At 40.5% G+C, this 8,829-nt stretch overlaps 1 long non-coding RNA gene across 1 annotated transcript; it reads left to right on the top strand.

Moving 5' to 3' along the window:
- The first annotated feature begins 562 nt into the window (after positions 1-562).
- Positions 563-3,747, top strand: LOC143259354 (uncharacterized). Its single transcript, XR_013033159.1, has 3 exons — positions 563-696; positions 861-899; positions 1,340-3,747. It is a non-coding gene; the product is annotated as an uncharacterized LOC143259354 (long non-coding RNA).
- Positions 3,748-8,829: the final 5,082 nt, after the last annotated feature.

Raw genomic sequence — 8,829 nt, 5'->3', positions numbered from 1 at the left:
ATCGTAAACATTTAAACATGTTCGAGCAATATTCAAAAATACCAAGAATACTGAAATTTTGTCGATGGATAAAATGTCAATGAATTCTGCATTCTCTTGATATTGATTCTCTTGCCTAAGAGAAATTCATGCTATAAACAACTATATCGGTGTCGTTACGATTACGATGATTCCCACAGATTGTATAGTGTCCCCTCCGCAGGAAATCTGGCTGATAACCATTCTTTATCATACTGGTTCTCTCGCGTGCTCTACCACTTCAACCGGCTCCTTTTGTTTTTCTCGCCCCGAGATCCGGCGCAAAGCTGCCTACGCGCTGTTGAATTAAACTGGAACTGAAATTCTAATGAGGCCGGATGTTCCTGCGATCTGGTGCACCTGATCTATAATTTCATACCCGCATGGTGTCCGCACGCCTGCATGCATCAGGTAGCGCCGCGGAAAAAATAGGAGGAACACGAATGCAAACAGACACGTTATTTGTTACCGATCAGGTTTGCCGAGAATACCATTAGTCTCCGCTCGGCTGGCGGTCGTTGGTCCGATCGGGATCCTTCATTTATCGGTTATTGTGTGTCAAACCAGGCTCCACCTGCTGCTCCGTGTAAAAATCCTCTGACCCGATACCTTTTGTTCGAGTTAATCGTCCAGCCATCTTCGGCAGATACAGGAAACCTGTTCACGAATTTCGTGAAGGTGAGAGACGGAATTGCGATTGCGTCTACTACTGTGCTTGCCTCTTACGAAATGCTTGCTATAAATAACATTTTAAAAGAACAAAGATAACGGTGATTGGTTACGCGTAAAAAATTATGTTTTAAATGGTGAAATACTGAGCAATGTTATTGTTTGTTTTTAAGATGGTTGAGCAACTAATGTGCAGATATTTTAGCCACATGGTAATATAACATTACACTTAATTATAGATTGCATTTATTCACCGAGCAATGTTTACATTTTTATTTAAGTTTTATTTTAGTTCTATTTGAATTTAATTTTAATTTTTGTGCAAAATAAAAATTGTCTGCATTGATTGACAGAAATAGAAACCAATAAGAATGTTGTTTCTATCTGTAACAATTTTTATGGATTGAAAATAATGTATTGACATCCTTGAGATTTTGTAATCTTGCTACTATTTTAAACTTTAATCAGTCAAGTTTGTCATAGATGCATAAAATCCGCAATCTAGTAATAAATCTCGCACTATTCTTACTGATAAAATTATTGCTCCGTTGTATTTTGTACGAATTATTCGCTTAAATTGAATGGGCCAGGTGTTGAACTTCATATTATAATATAATATATTAAGTTAATTTATCGTTTCTTTGATTTCTAGGATTTATTGACTAACCAATGTCTAAACTCCTTGAGCAACACGTCTCTGTTAAAACACTTCCCAGGATCGAAGCAATCTACGCCATTAAGTCGTTCCGTGTTCCATCACTCACACACAGGAGTTTCCGAACAAATTACTTATTCTAATTCGATGGTGTTACGCTTGATACCGTAATATATTAGATTAATGGAACGATTCTTTAATTTTTAGTGTTTCAACGTGTGTCTCGGGGGGTGGGTGGGTCACGGCCCTAAATATAGGAAACGATTTCGGACGCCCGGGTAATACTGTGCGCGGAACACGGTCAAACACATTGTTTGCTGGCAACGCCCACCCATACTGGCCCCGGCTTTTACTGCCGGGCAGTAAAGAACGAAAATTATGATCGGAGCTTGTCACTGCTCCGGGCGTCGAGGAGCTCTCTAAGATCAGCCTATCCCCTAAAGTCGCTCGTTTCCCCGCAATTCCGCGTGTACGGTACCGAGACGTGCCATTAGTAATGTAAATGGAACCAGCGGAAAACGTTTCTAAGGAAAAGTCAATGTTTATACCTAGCTGCCAAGCTGGTTGGCCAACTTCGAGTGGGCGCGATCAGTCCACAGTCCGGGGAAATCGAGGTACAGTCCCACGATTCGGTAACTTGTTCGGTGCTTTTGTTACGCGGTGCACGAAACAGAAATTTGGAACCAAGATTGCGTTGGATGCTTGACATTTTTACTAAAGTATGACCAAAAAATGTTTGAAATCACTTTTGTGTATTATATTTATCTATATCCTTAAAAATATATACATTATTGTTTCACTCGGAGTTCTTAACTAAGGAATAGAAAATAACGAATAAATGAAATTTATTTCTTATTCGTGAATGACGAATAACTTACTTAACATTTATCGCGAATAATAGATAATTAAATTTGTTCGTTATCCTGAATAATATTCGATGAAATGTGGACTTGACCTTTTTTACTCGAACGAAAATTGAATTGAGTCCTGCCATCGTAAATACATTTGTTAATTATGGGAAATCGAGACTAGTGAAGAAACTTGTGCAATAAATGCTGACAGCATACCTTTGATTCAATGGGCCATAAAATGGCAACGGGAAATCGTAGGATGATGCTTTTAGGCTGGATCGAACGGGGAGACTTTATTCTTCAAGATCACTTAGTTTTATCGTCGGAAAAAATTCTTCGCGCTTCCGAGAGATCTGCAAAGATACAACTTTTGGCGCGATAGAAATTCGTTTGAAAACTCTGGTTTTATTTTAAAAAATAATGTTGCCTTTGTATCACAGACATAATCCTTCAACTGTTTCGAAGTAATCTGACGATTGAAAAGTACAATATTTTACTCGACTTCGTTGCGCCAAAAGGGAAGTTTGTGAACAGACAAATATTTTTAAGCAAAGTCGGAATAGAGAAGGCTAGGGAAACTACGAAATCTAGAGGCGAGAGAAAGTCCCTGACGCTCGAGATGCGAACGCAATTACACCGGGGCTATAAAAGTGTTACTTCGCGGTGTAATTTAGAAATATTTTTACGTCGGCTTCATTCGGCCGGGAAACGAGAACCGTGGCGCAGAATTGCTACTTCGCCGGGGCAATTCGTCCGCGAGTTTCCACGCCGCTCCTGTTTATATTCTACTTTCCATCGGGGAACTGCCGGCAAACTTTTCCCCTTTCGATGCTAGGAATGTAAAATTGTGCTGTAAAAACGCAGGACCGATGGGAAATCGTTCCGAAGAAGCGACCGGTTCATATTTCCCTGCGATTCTTCGATGCTCCGTTGCGCTCGAAGACAATAATCTGTCACCAAGCAGCTGGAATCTATCATTACTACACAGAAAGATGACCCTAACGACTCAGCTCGAATGAATAATTCTTGGAACGCGTGTTCCGAGTACCGGCTTCAATCTCTAAAACCAAAACTCTGTCTCTGTCATAAACTGATCCGCCAAGACGTCGTTTTCCCGATATTTTATTTCACAGACGGATATTTATTGCCTCTGAAAACGCTCCAGCAGATAATTATTGGACACGTCTATTTACTCAGATGTATTTCGTAATAAAATGCTGCAATATCTTGATAAATGAAAGTCATTCCAGAATAATTGATAACCCGAAGGATCGGCCGAGCGGGTCCCGGCTAACGAAAACTAAACGCCGTGCTAATTTCATTTAACGCCCTTAACCGCCGCGCCCGCCACGGAGGGTTGTTTACTTAGCGTCCCTTTTCAACCCTTTACACCTTCTACGTACTTCTGTTCACCCTATTCTAGGTCATAGATTTAGGGTAGTGATGTCGGTTACTGCGGAATGTCCAATTGCTGTACCTTTGCTTTACCTTCAAGCATAATTAACCATTTATATTCGAATGGCGACCTGTAAAAATGGTTGAATCACGTTCCAAAATAATTCATACATTCTCGTATTTATCCATATAATTGAAAAAAACTGTTAAACGCGCGACTGTTGTGCGACACGAGACTCACACACAAGACACAAGATTGAGTTATTTTTTTTAGTATATTCAGTATATTTAGTTATTTTCTTACCGAGTCACAATTTCGTATCTACAAAATGCAAGAAATCGTATGAAATGGAAATACCATAAATCAGAAAGGATGTCCTGGATTTAGATATGAGATGGCTTCGAGTACAAGGGATGACATTTTAATGGTATTTAAGATAGTAAACAGGAAGTCGACAACAATGTACACAGGTCGTACCGAACGATCCCAGTAAATATTTATCGTTTTACGATTCTCGCTCATGGAAGCACAATGCTTCACAGATCGTTCATTTCGGAAGAAATCCCGTACAAATAGCGACAATATAATCCGGGTCCCGGAGCGATGGCCGGACTCTAAGCGAACGGTCACGAGGCTCGCAATTAACCGACCGTCGTTTAACCCATTTTCCATTGAGTCTTGAGCCGCCCCCGTGCAGGTAAGCAAATCGTCGGCGCCGGCCAGTTGCCGGTAGAGTTCCACCGAAAACCCCGTGGTTCTCCGCCAGCAATCTCTTCATTCCCATTCAACGTTGTCTCCCACTATATCCCCCATGGAAAAAAAACAAGGTAAAAGGCGTGCTGATGAGGTCTCCAATTATCCGTCGATTCTTACGAAGAGAGGCGAACGAGGTGGACTCGAGGGAGCGAGAGAGTGGGAGGCGGGAGATCTTTTTAAAGTAGAAAGTTCCATGGTGGACGGGAGGACCTATCGGCTTTAGGAAAGTTCTGCGGTGGTTGGTCGCAGTGAACGGCGAGCAGCGACGTCGACGCGGGTCCTCTCGTCGCCTAATTGAATGGCATTTTATTTAGCACAGTTCCCCGCACTCTGGATAGCCGCCATTTACCTCAATTACGTAATTCACCGTACACAAGCGACCGCGCGCAGGCTACCTACCATGGGCATTGCATGGTGATGGCCATACCGATGCCGATGGTGGTGGTGGCGGTGGCGATGGTGGTGATGCCGGTGGTGGTGGTGGTGGTGGTGGTCAACTGATGACACGTGTTTGCGCTACCGCCGCCGTGCAATTAGCCCCCCAATGTAATTTCGCGCTGTAAGAGCGTGCCACGCTCTTTTGGCCTAGTGCCGTACCTGAGGGCGCTCAGGTACCCCCGTATTACCAAGAGGGAAGTGATTTTCTCCGGGCAACGTAGAAAAATTCGATTTTAAGTACCACACCGCCGGCAGTCCACCGGTTTATTTTTGCATCCGGTTTCATCCATCGGCCACTGTCGTTCAACAGCATCCCGGTGTCCTCGAGCTTCTGACCCACTGATAAAAATCGTCCCGTAATTGACTCTTAAACGCCGTCGATCGCCACCGCAAGAATTAGCCACAATTAACGTAATTTGCTGGACGGCCCGGATATATTGAGAAGTCAAAGTCTCGCGATATTGATTGATCTTTCGGTAGTTTCGCACTTGAGGCGGTTCTTCGGCGCATTCGCCACGCGCCGTTCGTGGTGTCGTGTTTTAGGATATCACTGGTTAACGCGATCCGTGCCGAGCCGTCTTCGCTCGAATTTTCGCTCAGACCGTTTGATGTTTCGACTAAAGATCGATATATTGTACGTAATTGTTCATTATTGCATCGAACACGCCTATTTGTTCTGTTCTATGCCGCAGTTTTGTAATGTCTCATTATTTTGGTGGAAACGTATTCATCACTTTTAAACGCGTTGCAAAGTACATCTTTTCACAACATTGACCCTTGAACGGCGGGCCATTTTCATAACGGTACTATTGCCGATATTTATGACACTTCTTTGTTCGACGAATTTCGTAATGTATTTATGAAGATACGAGCCTTTCTGTTGTTCCCAATGTAATAGCAATTTATGCAATGTATACTACTTTATTTTACTTCATTGTTAAATATTGAATAAATAATTGAACAATTTATGGCAGGAAACGTGTTAAGTGTCATATATTTTTATTTCATGTCTCTTAAAATCGCAAAGCTTTCATTGGAAATTATTATTGCTTTTGTTAATATATATTGTGAAGATACGAGCCTTTCTGTTGTTCCCAATGTAATAGCAATTTATGCAATGTGTACTACTTTATTTTACTTCATTGTTAAATATTGAATAAATAATTGAACAATTTATGGCAGGAAACGTGTTAAGTGACTAGTCTTATATTTTTATTTCATGTCTCTTAAAAAAAAAGCTTTCATTGGAAATTATTATTGCTTTTGTTAATATATATTGTGAAGATTGTAAAATGAATTCAACATTGACATTTTTACAAGGCGATATATCATTTTTAGACCTCGGTATGTTTTCAGTGTCCAATTTGAAACATTGCAAATGTTTAGTGGACGGATCATTGTGTGTCTAGTCTGTCATAAAAATTATTGAGCAGAAGAGACATTCCTATTCGATATCTGACTCTTGCATACAATATAGAATATTTTATTTGGCAGAATGATCCGACATTGATCATGATAAACATTGAAGATGTCTGCATTGATTGCAATGTGTAACAGCTGCGTAGACATTTAATTCCTTTCTTAATCATTCTAACCAGTTGACAATAGTATTAAATTTCTGCAAAAATAATTGCAGTTCTAAAAGACAATTTCTAGCAAATAATTTAGCATTCGCGATGTTCGTTTGGCAATGCCGAAGCAAAGATGTAAAAATACAAGCTCGAGTAAATTTTATCAAACAGTGTTCGAAACAGAACACGTCGGAAAGAAACATCTAACGAAGCACGCCTGTTTTTGAATCGATGCTTCCAGAACGCAATTATCCATGCACCAACATTTTTAAATTATTTAAATATTTTTGCTGTTTTTCCATCATAAATTACGCATAATCCGCAGCGTAATTTTTGACGGGCATGTGAAAATTGTAATTATAAAGGCCGACAATAATTAAATGATGAATTGCAGAACGGTGGGGGGGGGACTGTAATTCGATCGTTCGGAAAATGAATGTTAAAGCAAAGCGAGGATAAGTTATGGTCGGTCTCGATCATGGTTAGCCGAGGAAGGAGAACGTTGTTTACATGGAAACTAATTCCCGGTACGCTTCTATTGTCCGTCGTCGTGCAATTAATCTCACGTGGCTAGACGACAGTATCGGGGATAAATATTCGCGTAATTGAAGTATCGAGTAGGTGTGCGCCGGTGGAACGTGATGCAATGTTAATGAACGGGGTATTATCCCGGTAACTAGTATCATTGGAGACGATACCCGTGGCCGAGCCGGTAATCGTGCTCGGCGACTGATTAGGCGTAATTATCATTCGGCCGAAGAAATGTCCCCGCGCTCGCTGGTTTCTGTCGCGAGCCGTTTCTGCTCCTGATTCCTCGGGAATTTCACTCTCTTTCTTTATTTCTCGTGCACGTTTTCTCTCTCTCTCTTTTTCTTTCTGCTCCATAAGCAATCCTCGTTAATTAAAATCATCGTTTGTCAATTACGCGGTTGGGTAAATTTATGATTCGCTGGGTAGTTGAGCATGGGTAAACAATGAGCCCAGGGAACGATGAAAAAAAATTGCACCGCCGAGAGAGAACGATATAAAACGTCAGAATAAAAAAAAGAACCAGTGAATTCTGGGAAGACGATTAGGAGCGATCAGATAAAGCGAGCGGCCGCAGCCGGGAGCATGTCGTTTCCCAGTCGAGTTCCACCCGACTTTCGACTTAATTAGCCGTCTCTGTCGCTCTGATTTTGCCAGCTTCGCCACCTAACCGGAGTCAATGATGCTCGACCGAACGACCAATCACAGTCCGCGGAATATTTAAATTAATGCCTCGCAATTTCAACAATTCGAACTCCGCGGATCCGCGGGAAATCGATAAATCAAGGACCACGTAAAATGAAAAGAAAAGCGTACTTTATTATCCAAGCACTTCTGCTAAATTTTTTTGTTAGAACTGCCAAGGTTTTTCAATAAAGTTATACGTTTTCCAAACATAATTCATCTTGCAACAATTTTATAGACTTAAAGTAACTTTTATGTTGCGAAATTTACCTTTCACTCAATTCGGTTTTTACACGGTAGATACGTTCCAGAAAAAAAGTGTTAAAAAATACCGTGTAAAAAGAAACATCGACAAGTAATTTTTTCATCCGTGCTGAACCGAATGAAATTGCGTAAAAGGGACATTGAATTTATTTTTCTAGACCATGCAAAAAACAGAATTGGATGTATTTCTATGTATAGAAATATATAATATAATATATATATATAATATATAATAATATAATAAATAATAAATATAATAATAATATAATAATATAATAAAATAATATATAATAATATAATATATAATATATATAATATAATAGAAAATAGACATTATATGCAAATAAAGCTTTTCTTGGTTTCTGTTCAAATATCGGTAAAAATATAGAAGTTACTTTTTTATAATTATGCACAATGTATGATTGAAAAAAAGAACTAACAACTTCAAACTACGATAAAGTGAAAGTATGGCAACAGTTCCGTCTTCGCAGATAAAATTCTTTCACCGATAAAATCCTCTCACAGATAAAATCAATTGACGATCCAGGAAAAACATTGTGCGCAAGTTACTGTAACGTTACAAGGGCTCGTTTTACTAGCCACGGTATCCGAGAATATGGTTTCACCATATAGGGTTCTGACGAGCAACATTGCAGCCCTTTTCGCGAAAACGATCGCGAAATTTCGAGCCTCTCGACTCGATTGAATTAGCGGGGGTCACGAGCGAGGTATGCGAGCGCAGAGGCGGTTTGCACGAGTCCGTGAAATTGCCAGGGAAATTTGCATCGGATTAATTGTATATTGGTAGACAAAGGTAGTTGGTGGGCGAGCAGCCAGGCTTCAGATTGCTCGCGAAACAGATCCCGATCCTATTCCGCGCCTTCACCTGTCTCTGCCGTGCAGCGCTCGCAGATAGGATCAGCGAAAAGTACCTGTCGCGTTACGAAATTCCCTCGACGGGCACACGGTTGTTTCTCGTTCGTTCTTTTTTTTCTCCCT

This window comes from Megalopta genalis, chromosome 4 (assembly GCF_051020955.1).
Source record: "Megalopta genalis isolate 19385.01 chromosome 4, iyMegGena1_principal, whole genome shotgun sequence".
NCBI lineage: Eukaryota > Metazoa > Arthropoda > Insecta > Hymenoptera > Halictidae > Megalopta > Megalopta genalis.
The sequence above is the reverse complement of the archived record's forward strand: the minus strand, read 5'-3'. Positions and strand labels throughout refer to the sequence as shown.